The 20,192-nt window shown below is 35.2% G+C and overlaps 1 protein-coding gene across 1 annotated transcript in view; it reads right to left on the bottom strand.

Annotated features, from left to right (window-relative positions):
- Positions 1–20,192, bottom strand: part of SNAP91 (synaptosome associated protein 91) — a 162,774-nt gene that overhangs the window by 140,434 nt on the left and 2,148 nt on the right. The gene's annotated exons all lie outside the window — the stretch shown is intronic.

The following is a 20,192-nucleotide window of genomic DNA, read 5'->3' on the forward strand; positions in this document are numbered from 1 at the left end:
CACACAGGGAAGCGGCAGAATTTAGGGTTCAAACTTAGGTCTTGTTGACTTCGAGCTCAGTGCTCTTTCCGCTATTTTATGTTGCATATTCCTTATGCCCTACTCATACCAAAATATTTGATATTAAATATATTTTTCATTATATGTTATTAGATATATTTCATTTGATATCAAATATATTTTTCATTTTCTAGTCCAGTGTTATTTTGAAACATGCACGCTAAAGTCAGTAATTATGATTCTAAGTAATCTTTGGGTAATCTACAATAAAATAACTTATTCTAGCCACATATTTGCTATTATTTAAAATAGAAGTTAAGTCCAAATATCAGCTTGTAATGACAGTAAAATATAGATAGTAAAATCTAACTAGTGTGTTGAATAAAAAATTTGCTTCAAAATACAGTCTGATAGCATTTCAGAGGAGGAAAGAGTTTGGGGGGGGAAAGGTTATGAACAATTATAACCTGTTTATTTTATAATTTTCCCCATCCATAAGGAATTATGTGTTACTAGTTTATGATAGGCAGCCTCTTAAACATAACTGCTAGTTTGCAGTTGCTGATATTATTAACCATAGAAGTCTTATTGAGCCTCATGTTTAATCTCAATGCTTATATTATTATAACCTTCAAATAAAGTTATTACTATTCACATATTATGGCCAATATTTTTGGAGTCTTCTAATATTCTCAACACTGCATAAGAGTGGTATTCATATTATTTATTGACTAATATTTAGAATTTAGTATCTTAATATTTAATATTTCCATAGTTCAGCAATATTCCTAATAACCAACAAGTCAGTCAGTTACTGAGCATTTATTAAATATTGACTATGTGTCAGCATGGTGCTAAGATTAGGGGATTCAAAGAAAAGCAAATCAATTCCTGCCCTCGAGGACCTTACATTCTAGTTGGGGGGTTAGAGAGTACAACATATAAATGATCAGATATATACAAAATACACACAGGATAAATAGAAGGTAATCAGAATGGGGGAGACTTTAGCATCTGGGAGAAGTGGGAAAGGTCTTCTGAAGGTGAAATTAGAGCTGGGTCTTGAAGGAAGCTAGGGAAACTAAGGAGCAGAGGTAAGGGGAGGGCAGAGCACTCAGGTCATGGGCTGCAGTTCATGCAAAAGTACAAAAGGAGATGGAGTGTGATATTCCAACAACTCCAACTAAGCCAGCATGCTAGCTCCTAGGGGGTAGAGAGGGGAGCAATTTGTAAAAAGACTTGGAAAGTATAAAAAGTAGGTAAAGGATCAAGTTACAAAAAGCTTTAAATGACCTACAGAAAAGTTTAATATTTGAATCTGGAGATAATACAGAACCACTGGAGCCCATTGAGCAGAGGGATAAGATGGTTAGACCTGAACATTAGAATCATCTTGGCAGCTGAGAAATTGGAGTAGGGAATGACCATAGGGAGACTAGTTAGAAAACTATTGCAGTAGTCCAGGCAAGAGGTTATGAGGAACTTGAATACAGTTGTGCATGTGTGAATGAAGGAAAAGGAACATATGTGGGCATGTGTGGCATGTAAAGGTAGAAACAAGACTTTGATTAGATTCACAATGGGGGGAGGTGAATAAGAGTGAAAAAATGAGGATAACATGGCAATTGCCAGCCTGAGTGACTGAGAGGATGATGATGCCCTTCATCAGTAATAGGGATGCCTTCACAGTAATAGGGAAGTTCACTGGAGGGGAGATTTTGAGAAGAAAAAGAGTAAGTTATTTATGATGATACATGCTGATACGAGTACAGAACACCCAGTTCAAGTTATCCAAGACAATTGGTGATACATCACTGTAGCTGAGGGGAAAGGTTGGAGCTGAATATATAGATCTGGGAATCATCTGCATAAAAATGAAAATTGAACCCATAAAAGCTCACCAAAAGTGAGAGAGAATAGAGCAGGAAACAGTAATTTTTTTTCTGTAGGCAAGATAGTAAACATCTTAGTTTGCAGGTCAAGAGACAAATGTGAGGATATCATCTAGGTACTTAAATAACAAGAAAGCAAATTTCTATGCAGTTTTATTGACAAAATTCAAAATAAAATTAATTATTTTTTTTGTAATATAAATCCATGAGAATGGGAATGAAGGAGAAGAATAGAATTCTCTCTCTCTTTTTTTGGAAATAACATTTCTTGGGGTTCAAAGTTAGTGATCCCCAATCATCAAAATCAACTGCAAATGCTCATCTGTTATTGCTGATTTGTAATGAGATTTTATGTATTTCATCTTTGAAAATGTTCTTTCACAGAGGTAAGTACTGCCAAATATTGATCTCAATCCACCAACATATGATTTTAATTGAGCATATTCATCACTTGGAAGGCATTTAATAGAATTCTATTAGATTTTTCTCTTGATATTTGCTTTTTAGTATGTTATTACATAGCAGATTAATCATTTCCATTTGAAGGTTAGGTAGAAGCTCCTCAACTGCAGAGTTAACTAAATTTTGAAAGATGGAAATTTCTTTTGAACTTGCACTGAGGTCTGAAAAACATTGCTGGAACTGTAGTTTAAACTCAGAAAATGTTTCTGCTGTAAATTTGTGTGAGAATAGAGATCAAAATTCTTATTTTAAATTCTGACAGCACATAAAGTGTATAAAGCAGTCCGATATGACTTGTAATTGAAGCATTAGTTATCACTGAATTGACATTACTGTAGTATAAGTTTTGCATGTAAGCACTATTTTGCCTTATAAGTTTAGTTGCATTCATTAAGAAAAATTATAAAGTCTGCCCAAAGCTAATTTCCAAAGCCACTGAGGAGTGTTCGATAATAATGGCTGAGGGTAGGTTTCATTCAGAAAAAAATAAATCAGTCTAGGACCTGGGCTTAAAAAGTTTAATAAAACTTTTTTTCTTATTTAACATTATAGGTGTTGACCATGATGCTAATTTTAAAAATATTACAATATGGTGATATGCATGACACTCAAATGCTGCCGAGTCATAACTGCATCTCTGTGATTTGTAGTATGCCTCAGACTATACCAATGCAGCCAGTGGGCCTTTGGTCCACAGGTCACAGTTTGCCAATCCCTGAGATACAATAAAGAGATGAGAGGGCCCAAGACAGAGTCAAAGGGAATACAAAATGTTAGTGTGAGTAACATGGGTAAAGATCTAGCAAAGAAGACTCAGAAAGAGTAATTGTCAAGAGTAATGTCATGGAAATGTAGAGAGAAGATATTATTTAAAAAGAGGTAATCGACAGTGTAAAATGCTACAGAAACGTAAAGAAGTTTGAGAAGTGAGAAAAGGCCATTGGATTTGGCATTGACAACTTTGGAGAGGGCAGTTTCAATTGAATGATGAAGTTAGAAGCCAGATTGCAAAGGATTTCAAATCAAGTGAAAGGAGGGGAAGTCAAGAGGCAGCTTTCTTGAAGATTTTTTCTACAAAAGGGAGGAGAGATAAAGAGTAAGTCCTAGAGGGGATGGTGCATCAAGTGAGTTTTTCAAAAATGAGGGAGCCATGGGTATCCAGAGCAGCACAGAGGGAGCCTGTAAATTAGGAGAGACTGAAAATAAGAGAAAATGGGGATTAAAGGGGAAGCAATCTGCCAGAGACTATGGAATGGAATAGGATGGAGGGTATATGTAGAGGTGTTTGCCTTGGCAAAGAGAAGGGTCCCTTCTTTAATCTGAGTGAAGTAGATAGTGGAGGAAGATATCTACATGATACAAGATGAAGAAGAAATAAAAGAGAGCTCTCAGAAAATGACTTCAAAATTTTCAGTTAAATATGAGATAAGGCCTTTAAATGAGAGCGCAGTAGGAGTCTTAAGGAGAAGTGAGACCTTTTTGTTTGTTTGCTTATTTGTTTAATGGAGAGGAGAAGAAGAGTGAATAAATTAGGAAGGAAGAGAATATTTGTCTTGCTACAGTAGGGGCCCCGATGAGATGAGATTTGTAGAAGACTGAATCAGCATAATTTCATTATTTCCTCCAGCTCCATTCAGCAACATATGAATAGGTTAAAAGGAAGCAGATCCTGGGAAGTTTTGAAAAGTGTGAAAGGGCAAAATGGCAAAGATAGTGTAGAGTCAAGTTGCTTAACAAAGGGTTGAGTGAGACAGGGAAAGGAGGCCATTCTAGCCAGTACAGGGATAGTAGTAGCCTTGGAGATTAGAGTAGTAGAAGAAATGAAGATCAGAGTGAAGATGAAGAATATTAAATTATAGTATTAATCTTACCAGTATCAATTGTTAAAGCCCTTCACAAAATTCAACTAAATTACCATTCAGTAAAAACAGTTCAAATTAAGAGAATTATCACCAACACTGGTCCTGTCATTGTTCATTTATTGTTATCCCTAGCAAAGTTTAGTGTTATTTACAAATTGTCTCTTTTAATTCAGCCGTTACCTTCACTTTGTCTCTTCCCTCAGGGCACTGACTCTATCTAGGTAGGGGAAGACCCACTTCCATGGCACCTGCCCTCCCTTCCCTTGCCTGTACTCCTTCTCTGCCTTGGGTCACTCAGACTTCATTCAAGCTGCTTGACTGTTTGCATCACCTGAATGAGATGGATGTCAGTGACTCTATTCCTTATGGTTAGATAGAAGGACCACCAAGCCTTACTATTTACCCTGCAAATGTATCCCAAGGTCCTCCATGCCTTACCATATGTACTGCCTCTAGGTCCTCCAAACTCCCAGATACCATCGTCTAAGTCTACTGATGCAACCTAAGGACTCCTGAACTATATGTCAATCTTGCTACTACACTCTGAGGACCTCAGGATCTTTCCATCTGCCCTGCAACTGGTATTTCTTTTATGTGTTATCTCCCCCAAATGGAGTGTAAATAAGCACCTTGAAAGATGGGACTGTCTCATTCAATTTGTATCCCCAAGATTTAGTTCAGTGTTTGGGACATAATAATTGTTTAAGAAATGCTTTAAAATTCATTTATTTTAAAAGCTCGTTGCTGAAGAATTGGAAATCAAGAGGATGCCCTTCAATTGTGGAATGGCTAAACAAGTTGTGGTATATGAAAGTAATGGAATACTACTGTGCTATAAGAAATGAGGAGCAGATGGACTTCATAGCAACCTGGAGAGTCTTATATAAACTGATGTTGACTGAAAGGAGCAGAACCAGTAGAACATTGTACACAATTACGGACACATCATATCTGTGATGAATAACTTTGATAGACTGGGCTCTTCTCAGCAATACAAGATTATAAGACAACTCCAAAGGACTCATGATGGAAAAGGCCATCCACATCCAGAGAAAGAATTACACAGTAATTGCAGATTGAAGCAAACTACGTGTTCTGTCTCTTTTTTGTTTTATGTTGTTTTATTTCTTCTTCCTTGTTGTTCATTCCATTGGTTATAATTCTTCTTTACAACTTGACTAATGTTTAATGTGAAGGTATATATAGAACCTATATCAGATTACATGACACCATAGGAGGAAAGGGGAAGAGAAGGAGGAGAAAATTTGGAACTCAAAAACTTGAGGAACTGAATGTTGTAAACTAAAAGTAAATAAATTTAAAAAACCTCATTGCTCTGCTGAGGCCACCAAATGTTTACCAATAAATAAATGCATTTTTAGTCTATGTCCCTTTTTATTTTTAGCTCAAATTATCAGAAGAGTACAAACTATTTAGCATAAAATACACAGCATCATCAACAGGGAATGTCAATTTTCTATTTTTAACATGGCACCTACTATACTACAACAAAATTATAGGATATAAGGAAGCTACAGCTAAATGGAAGAAGGATTAAATCTCTTTAGGAAGGCAAAGAAAATAGCTGGAAGAGTTGGTTTTATCATGCTCTCAACAGTTACAAGAAACATTTCAAGGGACACTGACTAGGTCACATCATATTAAGAGTGTTCATGGTAAATGTTTGCAAAAGACCTAGCAACAAATGTACAAACTTATGGAAAGGATAGAGATGGTGGAGAAATTCTAAGAAAGACTGGATAATGCTCTCCAAATAAATCTATATAATAAATAAACAAACAAATAAATAAATAAATCTTTAATAGAGGGTAGGTCTATGAAAAATATGTTCAAGATTAAGAAATGAAAAAGGACAAAAACTAGTCATGAAACAGAAGTCCTATATTATATATCATGAATACTTTATTCAAGAGAGCTGAGACACAAAAAAAGTCATCATAAAAAATTTAAATCTCTACAATTGAACATAAAAAAAGTGACTAGTTATCTCTCACACGAACATCAAGCAAGGCATAATTCAGGAAAACGTATTCTTATCAGAGCCATTGTAGTAGAGGAAGTCTAACACAAAGTCCAAATGGAAGTATGATACCCTATAGATGAAGAGGTCTTCTTACTTAAGATGATATGATGCTGACGGCACCAAGCCCCAGAACATTGTGTTTAACTAGATACACAGAAAAAAAAGCAAATGAGGGGTGGCCAGGTGGCTCAGCAAGTAAGAGCACCGGCTCCAGTGTCAGGATGACCTGGGGATCGAATTTGGGCTCCAAAACTTAGCACCACACCTAGAAATAACTGGCCATGTAACCTTGAGCAAGTTACTCAACCCTGGTTGTTCATAAGAAAAAAAAAAAGCAAATGGATCAGATTGTCCATATAAAGATATAAAATTGGAAAAATGACTAAGACAACTAGTTCAGAAATACATATATCATGGACGGATGGGCAGTATGACATTATCGAGGCCCAGAACTGAATATTATTGATTAGCTAGGTGGTACAGTGAATACAGCTCTGAGCCTAGAAACAGAAAGATCTGACTTAAAATCCAGCCTCAGATATTATTACTAGCTGTGAGACCCAGGGCAAGTCACTTAACCTCTGTCTGCCTGAGTTTCCTCAGCTGTAAAATAGTGACAATAATAGCACCTCCCTCCTGGGGTTGTTGTAATGATCAAGGGAGATATTTATAAAGCACTCAGCTTAGTGCTGGGAACATAGTAGGTGCTTAATGAATGCTTATTTCCTTCCTTCCAGAAAATATGACACTTTTCAATGACCTCAAGCTTTCCCTCCCCCCAAAATGACTATCATGCTAATATCAATATTCTTCTGGTGATATTATATATTTAAAAATCATACAATATCATGGTCTCTAAAGAATCAAAACTTATAGGGCATCTACAAGTCAATGCAGAGATGTACAAGGAGCACATGTGGGGTACAGGGCTACAGCATATTATCACTGCTTAATTACACAAAATAAGTGGTATAAAAAGAGACAATCAGAGAGATGTATCATGGGAAGAGGAGATAGACTGGTCAAGTAATAAAAGCAAAGGATAACTAAGAGACAGAATAAATACTGTTATTTATTTGAATATTAATAACGTACAGCGACCTAGAGCAAGGTAAGGGACCCAAGCATGGTAAGCGGATGTACTGCATAAAATTATTGGAGGATATAGATAATAGTTGCATAAGATGAAAAGTATGGATGTATTGCAATCTGAAACAGTAGAAGTACCAGCAAGGAACAAAATTATGTTTCCACTATAGTATTGAAGTAAGCACTATACATAACCAAGTTAGTATTAAAGGTTTAGACCTAGAAGGGACCTTAGGGATCACCTAGTCCAATTCCCTCATTTTATAGATGAGAAAACTGAGGTTCAGAAAGTAAAATGACTTACTTAATCTCACACTGGTATTAAGTGATAGACCCAGACTAAAAGCAAGGTACTCATTCCAAATCCAGGGCATTTTCTGTAAGTTCAATGGTTACCAACATGATTTCTCTTTTTCCCAACAAAAGCAGATTTGAATTTAGAAGTTTCTGCATTTTAAGTAAACATAATTTTTCAATCTATACAAATAGGAAACCCATGATATGGATATTTAAAAAAATAATTTGTATTTGGTTTTGATATTATAAATTACTATGAATGTATCTGAAGTACTATGAATTACTAGAACATACAAATGGAACTATTCAGTAAATAAAGGTTTAACATCGTGCCTCTATCTCTTCTGCTAGTAAGATTGCATCATTCTCTCAGGCCTCAAAAGGCAGAAAAACAGAAAAAAGTCAAGAATCCTTCTTCTTTTCTTTTTTTTTTGGAGGGCAAGTGGAGTTAAGTGACTTGCCCAAGGTCACACGGCTAGTTTTTGTGTCAACTGTCTGAGGCCGAATTTGAACTCAGGTCCTCCCGACTCCAGGGCAGGTGCTCTATCCACTGCGCCACCTAGCTGCCCCAAAAGTAAAGATTCTTAACAAATGAATTTCATGTATAAGGAAGAATTAGAGACAGAAGGCAAAAAGCAATTATTAAGTCTTACTACATGCTAAGCACAGTGCTAACTGCTAGGGAAACAAGCATAAGCAAAAAAGAAAGGCAGTTCCTACCCTCAAGAAGCTTAAATTTAAATGAGGGAAGACAAAACACACACCAAAAAAAAAAAGATGTAAGGGGAAGGTGGGGGGAGTCTGGAAGGTTATGATCAGGATCACCAAGGGAATTAAAGCCGACCAGCCTAGGGCCTTCCCCAAAATGGAGTATCTAGGAGAAGTTCACCAATGGGGGCCACATGGTAGAGAGATGGTCTAGAAAATAATATTTAAAAATGACAAACTTCTGTTTATGGTTATTTCCAATTTGGTTAATGGAAAGTTAAATGTAAAGAGAAGCATTTCATAAACAAAGACTTTCAGAATGAGAAAAATAAGAATTAAAAGTTGTTAGAATTGCATGTGCAGCAAAATATTGTTTAAATCAACATAAAAATACCTATGTAAAGTCCAAACTGGCATTCAGGGTCCTCAACAATCTGATCTCAATCTATCTTGTTTCACATACACTTTCCTTTTCTCTAGACCAGCAGTTTCCAAACTTATATGGCCTACCACCTGCTTTTAAAAAAAAATTACTCATTGCTCCCCTGGATATCTTTCTTTAACCCTTGAACTTTTTTTTGGTAGGGCAATTGGGGTTAAGTGATTTGCCCAAGGTCACATGGCTAGTTTTTATGTTAAGTGTCTGAGATCACATTTGAACTCAGGTTCTCCTGACTCCAGGGCTGGGGCTCTATTCACTGTGCCACCTAGCCACCTAACTTTTTTTTTTTAATTTGTGTAATTTCCAAAAAAATTTTTTTTGAAAAAGATTTTTTGTTTTTGCTTTTTGGAGGGGGGAAGGCAGGGCAATTGGAGTTAAGTGACTTGCCCAAGGTAACTCATCTGGTTGTTAAATGTCTGAGGCTAGATTTTTAACTCAGGTCCTTTTGACTCCAGGGCCAGTGCTCTATTCACTGCACTACCTAGCCACCCCAAAAATGACTCATCTTAGATTTAATAATTTATTGCAAATTTGTGGGGCTTTTTTTTCCTGCATAGCAATTTTGATGATGTAATATTGTGTTATATAATATTGTAAACAAGTCATTACACACACATATTCCTGCAGATATGTTGGACTTCCCGACAATGTATGACATACTCTCTTGCAACATTTGCTTGTTAAGACCTATTGGGGAACTTTACCACTGAATGCTTATAACTTGCATTTTACATATTTATTTGGAAAATAATGTAATCAACTATGACTTTAACTCTGTTATACAAAAGATGAAACTTTTGTGAACAGTTTTTCAAAATTTTCTTCTTTTCTTTCCTTATGCTTCTATTGTCCCTTTATTTTTATTCAATGTACCATAATCACACCCAAGGCAAGCAGCACCCTGCTGGATTGTTCTGGCACTATCACCCACTTTAGGAACCTGTGCAGATCAAATGGACAACTTGCCATTCCCCAAAAATATATCCCAAACTCTTCTACTTCCACCACTTTGCTGAAATCATCAATATAAATCTGAGTTGAACTTTCTTTCATTGCCATGCTCCCATACTATTTTCTTCGTGACGTGTTCCTTGATTCCCCAAAAGACGTGATCTCTTCTTCCACTGAACTCCCACAGTACTTTAATTTAAACCTCTTCCTTATTGATTAATCCGTTTCTATTTTATATCATAGTTCTTTGAGTCGATTTCAACTCCCTGATCTTAACTTAAATAAAGATATTTTCATCTTTGCCTCTCATCTACGTCTAGCTTGTTAAAGAGGTGCTTGTTAAAAGCATTCCCTTCATCTTGACAAAGCTCAATTCAGGCCCTATGAAAGTTTTTTCCCCTGATCACCTAAGGCCACAATGATTTATTTCTCTTAACTGATACAGTACTTTTTTGTACCCTTCATTTAACAATGATCACTAGCTGCTTTTTGTAACTATATTTTGTTTAGGTGACCAGTTAATCAAAAAGGTTCTTTGATATATATCCAGGTTAGTGAGCCTTTGACAATTTTGATTGTATTTCTCTATAGAGATACATCCATCCCACCGAGTCCTCCAGGTTTTCACCTATGGGGATTGCCTCCAGGAGGAAATTATTTGCCCTTTGAAGTGGTCCAATACAGGTGAATCTTCAGTAAGGTCCAAGTTCCTTTTTTCTACCTGTCATGGCATATGCCAGAAGCCACATGTATTTGCCTACACTGCCTAAGCTAGGAGTTCTTCCTTTAGGGAATTTCCTTGCCAATGTTGTTTTTCTTGAAAAAAACCAAACAAACTGTAAGTACACATAAGATTCTTGAAGGTGGGGGCAATTTCATTTTCATCTTTATAACCTTAGTAAATGTTTAATAAATATTTATTGTTAAAATATAAATGCAATTCAGTGTTAACTGTGACTTTAGGAGTTGTTTTTGTTATTCTGTGTCTGGCTGTCTCAGTCAAAACTCAACAGATTGTCACCTTAATATATGAGAAGAACAAAATATGTCCTAGAATAAGAAGAAAAGTGCCCAACTCACAGTTAGGTACATAACATCCAGCCTATTGCAAGAATGAAACAACAGGGATGCCTTTACTCCCTGCTACTTTTTTCCTTACTTTGGATCGGAGCTCATACTTTCTTTACAACCCTAGCAAATCTTGTAAATGTGTATGTTGTAATTAATGTGCTATAAAGCCATCATTCAGTTTTCTCCATGTGTATATGTATCTTTTTGTTCTAACAGTTTAATGGTTTATTCACTTCTGAAAACATTTCATAATGTAGGTCACAAGCATTGTGAATGCTTGAGGTTCTCAAATCCTAATGTTCATGAAGCTGACCTCTTAAAAAACTATTTATATCCCTGGTGCCTCATTCTTAAAATATGGAGAAAAGATAAAATATTGACAACAAAAAGTTGACATTGACAACTAATTTCTCTCCACATATGATGATAAACAGTAACAACCATTATCTTTCTCTTCTCTCAAATGTTAAAGAAATGAGGTTAAGTCAAGTACACTTTCTTTCAAAGTCTAATGTCCAATGCAAAATGGTTTCTACGCCATACCTAACAGGTCTGGAAAATATATAAATACTATAAAGGCCAGGCATATATCAACAGATGTCAACTAAATAAGGCAAAAATATTTTGTCCTCATATTATGCTCTAATGAAATCAATTAACTGGTCAGATAAAGCAGCATTAATATAAAGAGTCTAAAATTTCCTTTTGTTGATGCTTATATGAGGAAGAGATTGTCCCAGTTTGTACTTAGCTAGTTTTAAAGAAAACAGCATGGAGGGGGCGGGGTCAAGATGGCAGAGTAGAAGCAGGACCTCCACGGGGCTCGGCTTCCACCTTCCCCAATCCATGTAAAAGGGGACTCTAAACAAACTTTTGAGCTGCAGAACCCACAAAATAACACAGAGAAGCTAACCTCCCGCTGAGGACAGCCCGGCAGGCCGGCAGCAAGCAGCCAGTGCAGAGCTCTGGGAGCCGAGCACAGGACCAATTTAATAGGAAGGGATGATACTTAAAAGGGGAAATTAAGAGGTGACAGAGGAATATAATGAGAGGAGATGGAGAGAGACAGAATGGGGTAAACTATCTCATAAAGAAGAGGCAAGGGAAAAGGGTTACAATGGAGGGGAAGAATAGGAAGGCAAAAGGGAATGGGTCAACCTTATTCCCACTGAATTTGGCTTGAGGAGGGAATGAAATACACACTAAATAGGGTATCTCACCCTCCAGGAGAGCAGAGGGAAGGGGATGAGAGGGAGGATGACGGAAGGCACGGCAGGCTGGGGGGGAGGGAAGTTGGAAGTACCCACTTTTGAAAAGGGATGGGATCAAAGTAGAGAATAGAACAAGTGGGTGGTGGGATAGGAGGGAGGGAAATATAGTCAGTCTTTTACAATATATCTACTATGTTAATGTTTTGCATTAGCTACACATGTACAATCTATACTGAAATGCTTATCTTCCCAATAAGAGTGGGTGACAAGGGAGGAAGGGAATGAATCTGGAAGTCAAAGTTTTAAAATCAAATGTTTAAAATTATATATACATATAAACTATTATTAATACTATCTTACATGTAATTGGGAAAGAAGATGTACAGGCACTGGGGCAGATCCATCATGCCCTACTGGAAAAGTCTAAGGGGGTATGGGAGAAGATATGGGAGAGAGCAGATTGGAGGGGGGGATATCCTGTGGGACTGCTATTCTGGGGTGGTGGGTAGGGGAAAAACGGGGAGAAAATTTGTAACACAAAATCTGGCGTAAATTAATGATGTAAATCAGAAGTTAATAAAGCATTTGAAAAATGGAAAAAAAATAAAGAAAACAGCATTAAGCGCTTTTTTTTGGTATTCTATGGTAGGGATTCTTTGTGCAAGTGTTGAACTAGATGTCAGCGGAGGTCCCTTCCAACTCTCATATTCTGTGATTCTGATACATAAATGATACCTCAAAAACAGAGGTTCTTAATCTTTTTGTGTCATGAATCTTTTTTTGGCAGTCCGGTGAAGTCAATGCATCATATCTCACAATGTTATAAAGAAAAAAAAAAATATATATATATATATATATAAATTGAAGAAAATGCTAAATTTTAATTAGAAATTAAATATATGCGTGTATAAAAAGATATATATTTTTGCTTTGTGTAAGTTCATGGAACTCCTGAAATCTATTCATGAACACCTTGGAGTTAAGAAACTCTGTTGTAGACAGACTGAAACAACTATGCTCTGAAAAATGTTGGTTTTCTTAAATTTAAGTATTTTTCCTTGAAGTCTTGTTGATATTTCTAATTTAATAATGCTTCCCCCCCAAAAAAAGATAGTTCAGTAAGCTTCCACAGTCTTTACTAAAGTGTAAGTTCCAAATTAATGGAATTCAAATTAATAATATAATACTCTATAAGAATTTCAGAGTTCTTAAATGGAACCCACAATAACCTAAGAGTTTGACCTATCAACACAAAAACAAAAAACCAAATAGCTGGAGAAAGTCTACTGTATAGATTATATCATGCATCTGAACAGCTATATAATAGAAATGGCCCATCAGCACATATATCTTGAATATACAATGTGGAAAGTCAGTGGACTAGGCCCAAAACTGAATAGCAAGCTGGACTACATTTTGGACATTATGCAATGCTTTTAGTGAATTAAAGTTTCTCCTTGAAACAAATGTTCATCTTTTAAACGTCAATATTGTTCTGACGATGCTATACAGATGTGAGTCATGAAATGTTACAATCCTCCAAAAATTAAAGTCAAATGTTGGACAAAGGATGATGAAGAGAAACCGAGTGGGCAAAAATAGGCTATAGTATTATATTATATATATATATATAATATATAGTATTATATATATAAATAGTAATATAGTATATTACTAATCATCATCTATTCTGAAGATGCAACAATCAATCAATGAACAAGCCTATATTCCATCAGGGAGAAAACATATCCTGTTCTATGTGTGTGCGTGCGCACACATCTGTGTACATGCACAGAACTAATACAAAAGTACAAGACAGTTTACATGAACATAGATTTAGAGCTTAGAGGGATTTTAGAAAACATTGGGTCCAACCTTCTCATTTTAAAGATGAAGAAACTGAGCCTGAGAGAGTTAAGTGACTTGCTTAGGGTCATAAGTGAGGAAGGCAAGATTTGAACCCAGGTCTTCCTTGGCAAAGGATAGCCAAGGAATGCTATGTGTTCCACTGGTATTCACACAATGTCAAGATCTAGAGAAAGGCCCCCAGCAACCTGGCTGGACCCTCAGTACAAAGGAAAATATGGACAAGATTCACTTCTCCTCTATAGTTACCCTTCATCTATTCTGTGTCTTCTATGTACTTATTTATATATATGCTGTCTCCTCAAGTAGAATGCAAATGCTGTGAGAACACTTACCATTTTTGTTTTTTTTCTTAGTGACCCTAGCACTCAGCATGATGCCTGGCACATATTAAGCTCTTAATAAATACTTGTGAATTGATTATGATCTATGTATATTCACATATTAATGAGATCACAAATTTATAAAATTTAAAAATATAGGGGTATGTATATAAAATGAGACATATTTCCATAAATCATATGTAAATATCAGCCTACAATCTTCTAACTTCAATTTAAATAGTGATAACTTAGTGATAACTCTTAAATGTTATGCCTTAGGCAGCAATTTTTTCTCCCAAGATTTTACAATACAACATTGTGGATATATGTAAACAACTAACATTGATATTGACTTTAGCATTATATACACATACAAGAAATTTTAGAAGATTGAAGTTGAAGAGCAATTAAACTATAAGCTTCTTATAATCAAGTGCAGTATCTTAAGACTTTTCTTTCACCATCCCTAGTATGCTATGAAAAGTCATATAGTAACTTAGTGAATATTGTTCATGTTCCCTAATTTCAAATTTTCATTTATAGCAAGAATCCATTCATCTCATGTCTAATGTTACATTGGTATCTGGTATACTTTTCACTATTTTTACTACTTCCATTCGGTTTTTTAGATCAATTTTGACTTATTTTCATATTATGATTCAAAGAAATCCCTGACTAAATTAGCTATTATATACTATTACACAGTATATTATAGAACTATATGCATAATATATATTATATTACATAAATATATAATAGATGGACCCCTGAAAAGTTGTATGCAAACAGAGTTTCCATAAATCAAATAATATTTTAATGTCCTGGAGAGCTACCTTAAGAAAACTGATTTAAAAAAAATCCTTTTGTAAAGTAAATTATTCTCTAACATACACATTCCAAAAATTCATGTAATTTATTCACTTTTTATAAACATTTTACAGATAAGATCGAGGCAGTTGCAATTGCAATATAGCCTGGAACATATTTCCTCTAGTAGGCTGCTAATGGCTATTAGCATAGTACCACATCATAGCAAATCCTCCAAAGGCTTTATAAGAATTAAAGTGATATTAACTCTTTCAATAAAGTAAACACAGTCCAGTCCAACTCCAAATGCTTTCACAGAAGAAATTTATATAGAGAAAAATGTAATGTAATTCCTCATTAAAATTAGGTAGCAAAACAAGTTAAGAGTGAAAGATACTACAAAATGATTAAGAACTCAAAATTTCTATTTAGTTTACTAATTTGGTACATTAGAATGAAAAATATAGATACAAAAACTATTTTATAGCACATACCATCATTTAAAAATCATTTTTATGCCTAGCAAATTTTTCTTTTCAAAAATTAGTTCCTTATAAGTGCAAGTTATATGGAGATAAGATTTAAACTTTCATTTTACTAAATAAGTGTTCAATTTAAGATTACTGAACACAGAAACATCAGACAAGAGCTGTTACTGAAACAAAGATACAAGGGAAAGATTGTTTCTTTTTTTTTTAAGGTATTTCTAATCTCAGTGCCAACCACAAAGTAGGTATTTAACAAATGCTTGTTGATTGTTACTTTGATACTATTCATATCTGTGTAATACAGAAGGAAAAGTCCTGAACTTACACTTTTTTTTTGCTTATTGGAGGGGGGAGGGCAGGGCAATTGGGGTTAAATGACTTGCCCAAGGTCACAGGGCTAGTAAGTGTTAAGCGTCTGAGGTCACATTTAACCTCAGTTCCTCCTGACTCCAGGGCCAGTGCTCTATTCACTGCCTCACCTAGTTGCTCCATGAACTTACACAGTGCTTAGTATAAGAAGAAAACTAGTATGAATTGATGCATCTAAGATAACCAAGGCTCATCATATATTTTTAGTTAATACCTGCTAATTACAGGAATGTCATTATGAATGAAATGCTTTTTCCAACAAAATATACTGTCATTCCAAAAAGTGAAATTTAGGAACCAACCTGTCATTTCTGTCTAACCATTTAATTCCTGCCCAGATATTAACAATTGCTCTTATCAAGTCTATAAATTCATTATGATTTGACAAAGAAAAGGGAGTTTAATCTTCATTAAATTTGCAGAAAGAGAATTTCTTTTCTTTTGTAATGTGTATTCAAAACTATTGGTAACCAAGCACTTAAAATAAATCAATCAACGTATTTTTAAAAAATCAAAAAACTTTCTGAATAGCTTTAATCTTAAGCATCCTATTTACCTTACTTCTACTCTAATCAAAAAGGATTGTTCCAATTTTAAAAAAAATTCTTGATCAACCAGGCTGAGGTGGGGGGGGGGAGAAAACATATGCACTGCTACCTTAAATATTAAACATTTATTTCACAAATGATCCCAAATTCATTCACTTCATCTGACCTGTTACAACCAACTTATTTTAATCCAAATTACTTAGTTTCAATTCCAAACATTAAAAAATGTATCATGATGTAAGTCAAATTGTCCCTAGATATAGGCATTCTGTTTATTCCAAATTCCAGGTACATATAAAGCACAGTATTTTATTTACCATTAATCTATAGAATACCATATTAATAGCCATAAATCACATGCCTAAAATTCCCTTAGTTGCTACTATTGAACAATTAAGCTTTGGTCATCAATCTATATTAGAGCTATGTTCTTGAAAAGTTATATCCTAGTCCTTTCAGAGCAGAAATTGTTTCATTTTTTGTCTCTCTATAGGCAGCACAAAGTGCAACTGGCACATAGTAAGTGTTTAGTAAATTCTTATTGGTTGATTAATTAAAATTCAAATGCACTATAGGAGACTACTGGTCAAAAGAATCCTGCAGTGACTTACTTTGTATAGCAAAAGTCCTTTTAAAATTAAGTCACCGATCAACTAACCCCAATTTAGCTGTTTTATAAATTCAGAATACTATATCATCTTAGAATTCTAGACTATCTCTTCTTAGTCTCATCCATCTGTGCTTTTTCTGAGTGAAAGGTAGTTTTTTCTTATTAATAAATTAGAAGGCATATCTCTCTCCCCTTAGCAGAGTCAGAATACTATGGGACAGAATGTTGCACACATATTTCTGACTTAGTCAGAATTCTAATGCCTTCAATGAGTATCTAAGACTCTCTATAGTCTGACTTTAACCATCTCCCTACTCTCTAGCCTCATTTCATGCTGTGGCCCACTGTATACTGTCCATTCAATTTAAAAGCAACTATTATGTATAGGCACTGTGCCTGGCTGTAAAGATACAAGGACAAAAATAAGCAAGACCCTTCCCTAAACATACTTACACTCTAAAATATGTGTACATACATATACACATACACACAGTAAATTGGAGGGAGAGGGTTAAAAGTCACTTAGGAGGATCAACAAAGGCTTTCTGTAGGTGTTATTTGAACAGGGTTTTGAAGGAAACTGGGGATTCTAAGAGACAGAGGTGAAGTGAGAATACATCCCAGGCAGAAGGGAGAGCCAGGGATGGGAAGTGAATATGGTAGGTAAAGAAGAGCAAGAAGGTCACATATAAAAAGATGAGAAAGATAGGTTGAACACTGGATTGCAAAGGGCTGTAAAAGTTAAAAAGAGTATCTTCTATTTGATACTAGAGATAATAGGGAGCTATTGGAGTTTACTGAGCAGGGGAGTGATATGGTAGGATCTGAACTCTTAGAAAATTTACTTTGGTAACTATGTGGAGAAGAGATAATAGAAGAGAAAGCTTTGAAGGCAGGGAGATCAATCAGGAAGCTACTGCAATACCTCAGGTGTGACATGATGAAGGCTTGGACCAGGGTGGTGACCATGAGAAAAGTATACAGTTGTATGAGATAATTGTGCTAGGTACAATCTATAAGGCTTGACAACTGATTAGATATGTGGGTGGAAGGTAAGTGAGGGCTTGAGAATGACACCCAAGTTGCAGAAGTGAGTGACTGAAAAGATTTTGGTGACCTTGACAACAACAGAGAAGTTTGTTAGAAGGGTAGGTTCTAGGGAAAGATAGTAAGTTCAATTTCGGATACATTTGGGATATTTTCCCACAGTTAGAAAAACCTCTTGGACATTCCAGTTTGAAATGCACAACAGACTGGAGGTCAGGGGAGGGAGCTAGCACTGGATACCTAGATTTGGGAGTCATCTGCACTGAGATGACACTTAAACCCATGGGAGCTAATGAGGTCACCATGTGAGAGAGTACAGAGAGAACAGAAGAGGCACAGAACACAGTCTTAGTGAACAGCCACAATTATGGGAGGTGATATGTATAATAAATCAGCAAAGGAGACTGAAAAAGGAGTAGTGCCATGAAAATTCTGGGAGGAGAAAGCATACAGAAAGAGAGTGGTCAACATTGTTGTACATATTATGGGGATGTTGAGAAGGATTCCAGCAAAATCAAACTACTACCTGCTCCCTAAACTTAATAGCACATTTTCTCCATGCCACACCTCCCCCTATACCTGGAATTCATTGCCTTTTCAACTCCAGAAACTTCCTACAAAGCTCAGGGTTTCACCTCCTCCTCAAAGACTTCCTTGGTCCCCCTAGCTGTTAGTACTCTCTTTCCTTAAATTAACTAGTATTTAACTTATTTGTATATATAGGGAACTTAAGTTCCTCAAAGTGAGAGATTATTTCTTTTTTCTCTGTACCTCCAGCACCTACTACACTGCCTTCCCTGTAGTATACTGTAAGCAAAATAAATGTCTTTCAAATCTGAATACATAGAAAATGACTATAAACATAAAAATACCCTGTAAATGAGAAGATTAGGTAGTTAAGGTTAACAATGTAAACTAATTTAATAAAGATTACTGATAATGTCCAGAAGCAACCAAAGCAAAAATCAAATGCTATTATTTCCTTTATTAAAAAAATCACACATAGTATTTGAAGCTACACACCTCTAAACCATTCCATTCATCAGTTATTTTTGAAAACAATGGAAAGAATGTTCTCAGTCTGCATCATTTTTACTAAACTTTTCCAGATCAAAAAGATACCCAAGGAAAATAAAATGATAACTCCTTAAAAAAAAGGGGGTCAATGAATTTTAATATCTACTCCAATGCTACCCCTAATTCTATGTGAAGTATCATTCTCTTTTCATTATTTAGTTCAAACATAAGTCTTTCATAATTGTCAGGTAAAATTCTTGTACATTTGAAATGAAAACTATTCTTTGAATTAAGCCTGACATTTCTGCATGTTATTTAGTATTTTTGTAATGTTTTACAAGTATAAATTTTACAATTTCCAATATAAAATTTTTTATTAAAAGCATTAAAAGGGAGATACATTCCTTTTATGGTCCATGAGTCACACATATGGGTTAATTTATCAGGTAAAAAGGACAATAAATAAGTCCATAGTTTTCATTATGTAGGCAGCAAAATAACTAATTTATTAATTTATAATTCTCAATTATTATTTAATATCATATACTAGATAGCCCCATCCATATTGTGTTGCTTATACCATAAAGTGTGCAGTAAATATATATAAATATACATATATATATATTACAAAGCATTATTAAAAAAGATTGAGGAGTTTATAGCCCTCAGATAAATCTAAAAGGGAAAATTATTTAATATTATAAGGCCAGAGCAATGGAAATACCTTAAAACATTCTTCTCTTTTGACTACTGGAAATTCTTTTCAGTTTGTGCTTATGCTCCTACTGGGTCTAAGGTAAATGCTAATACCAGTGTGTGAGAATAGCAATTCCTTCCAGGGGAGCAGAAACAGAATCCAAATAAGTGCAGTTCCTGATAGTGCAATTCCTGACCACCAAGTACCAGCCTTTCAAAATGATGATGGAAAGTTGGGATCAGATTGTTGATAAAACTTGGCAAAGGCAAGAATTTGTACACGGCAACAAGTTACCACTGAACGCTCTGACTGGGTCCAGCAGAGAAAAAAAGGCAATTTTGCAAAATATTAATTGAGTAGCTTCTTTCCCAAAAATCACTGCTTACACAGT

The sequence above is a fragment of the Petaurus breviceps genome, unplaced genomic scaffold (genome assembly GCF_028583685.1).
Source record: "Petaurus breviceps papuanus isolate PSGF00001 unplaced genomic scaffold, PetGlider_PUasm1.0 90667, whole genome shotgun sequence".
Classification (NCBI taxonomy): domain Eukaryota; kingdom Metazoa; phylum Chordata; class Mammalia; order Diprotodontia; family Petauridae; genus Petaurus; species Petaurus breviceps.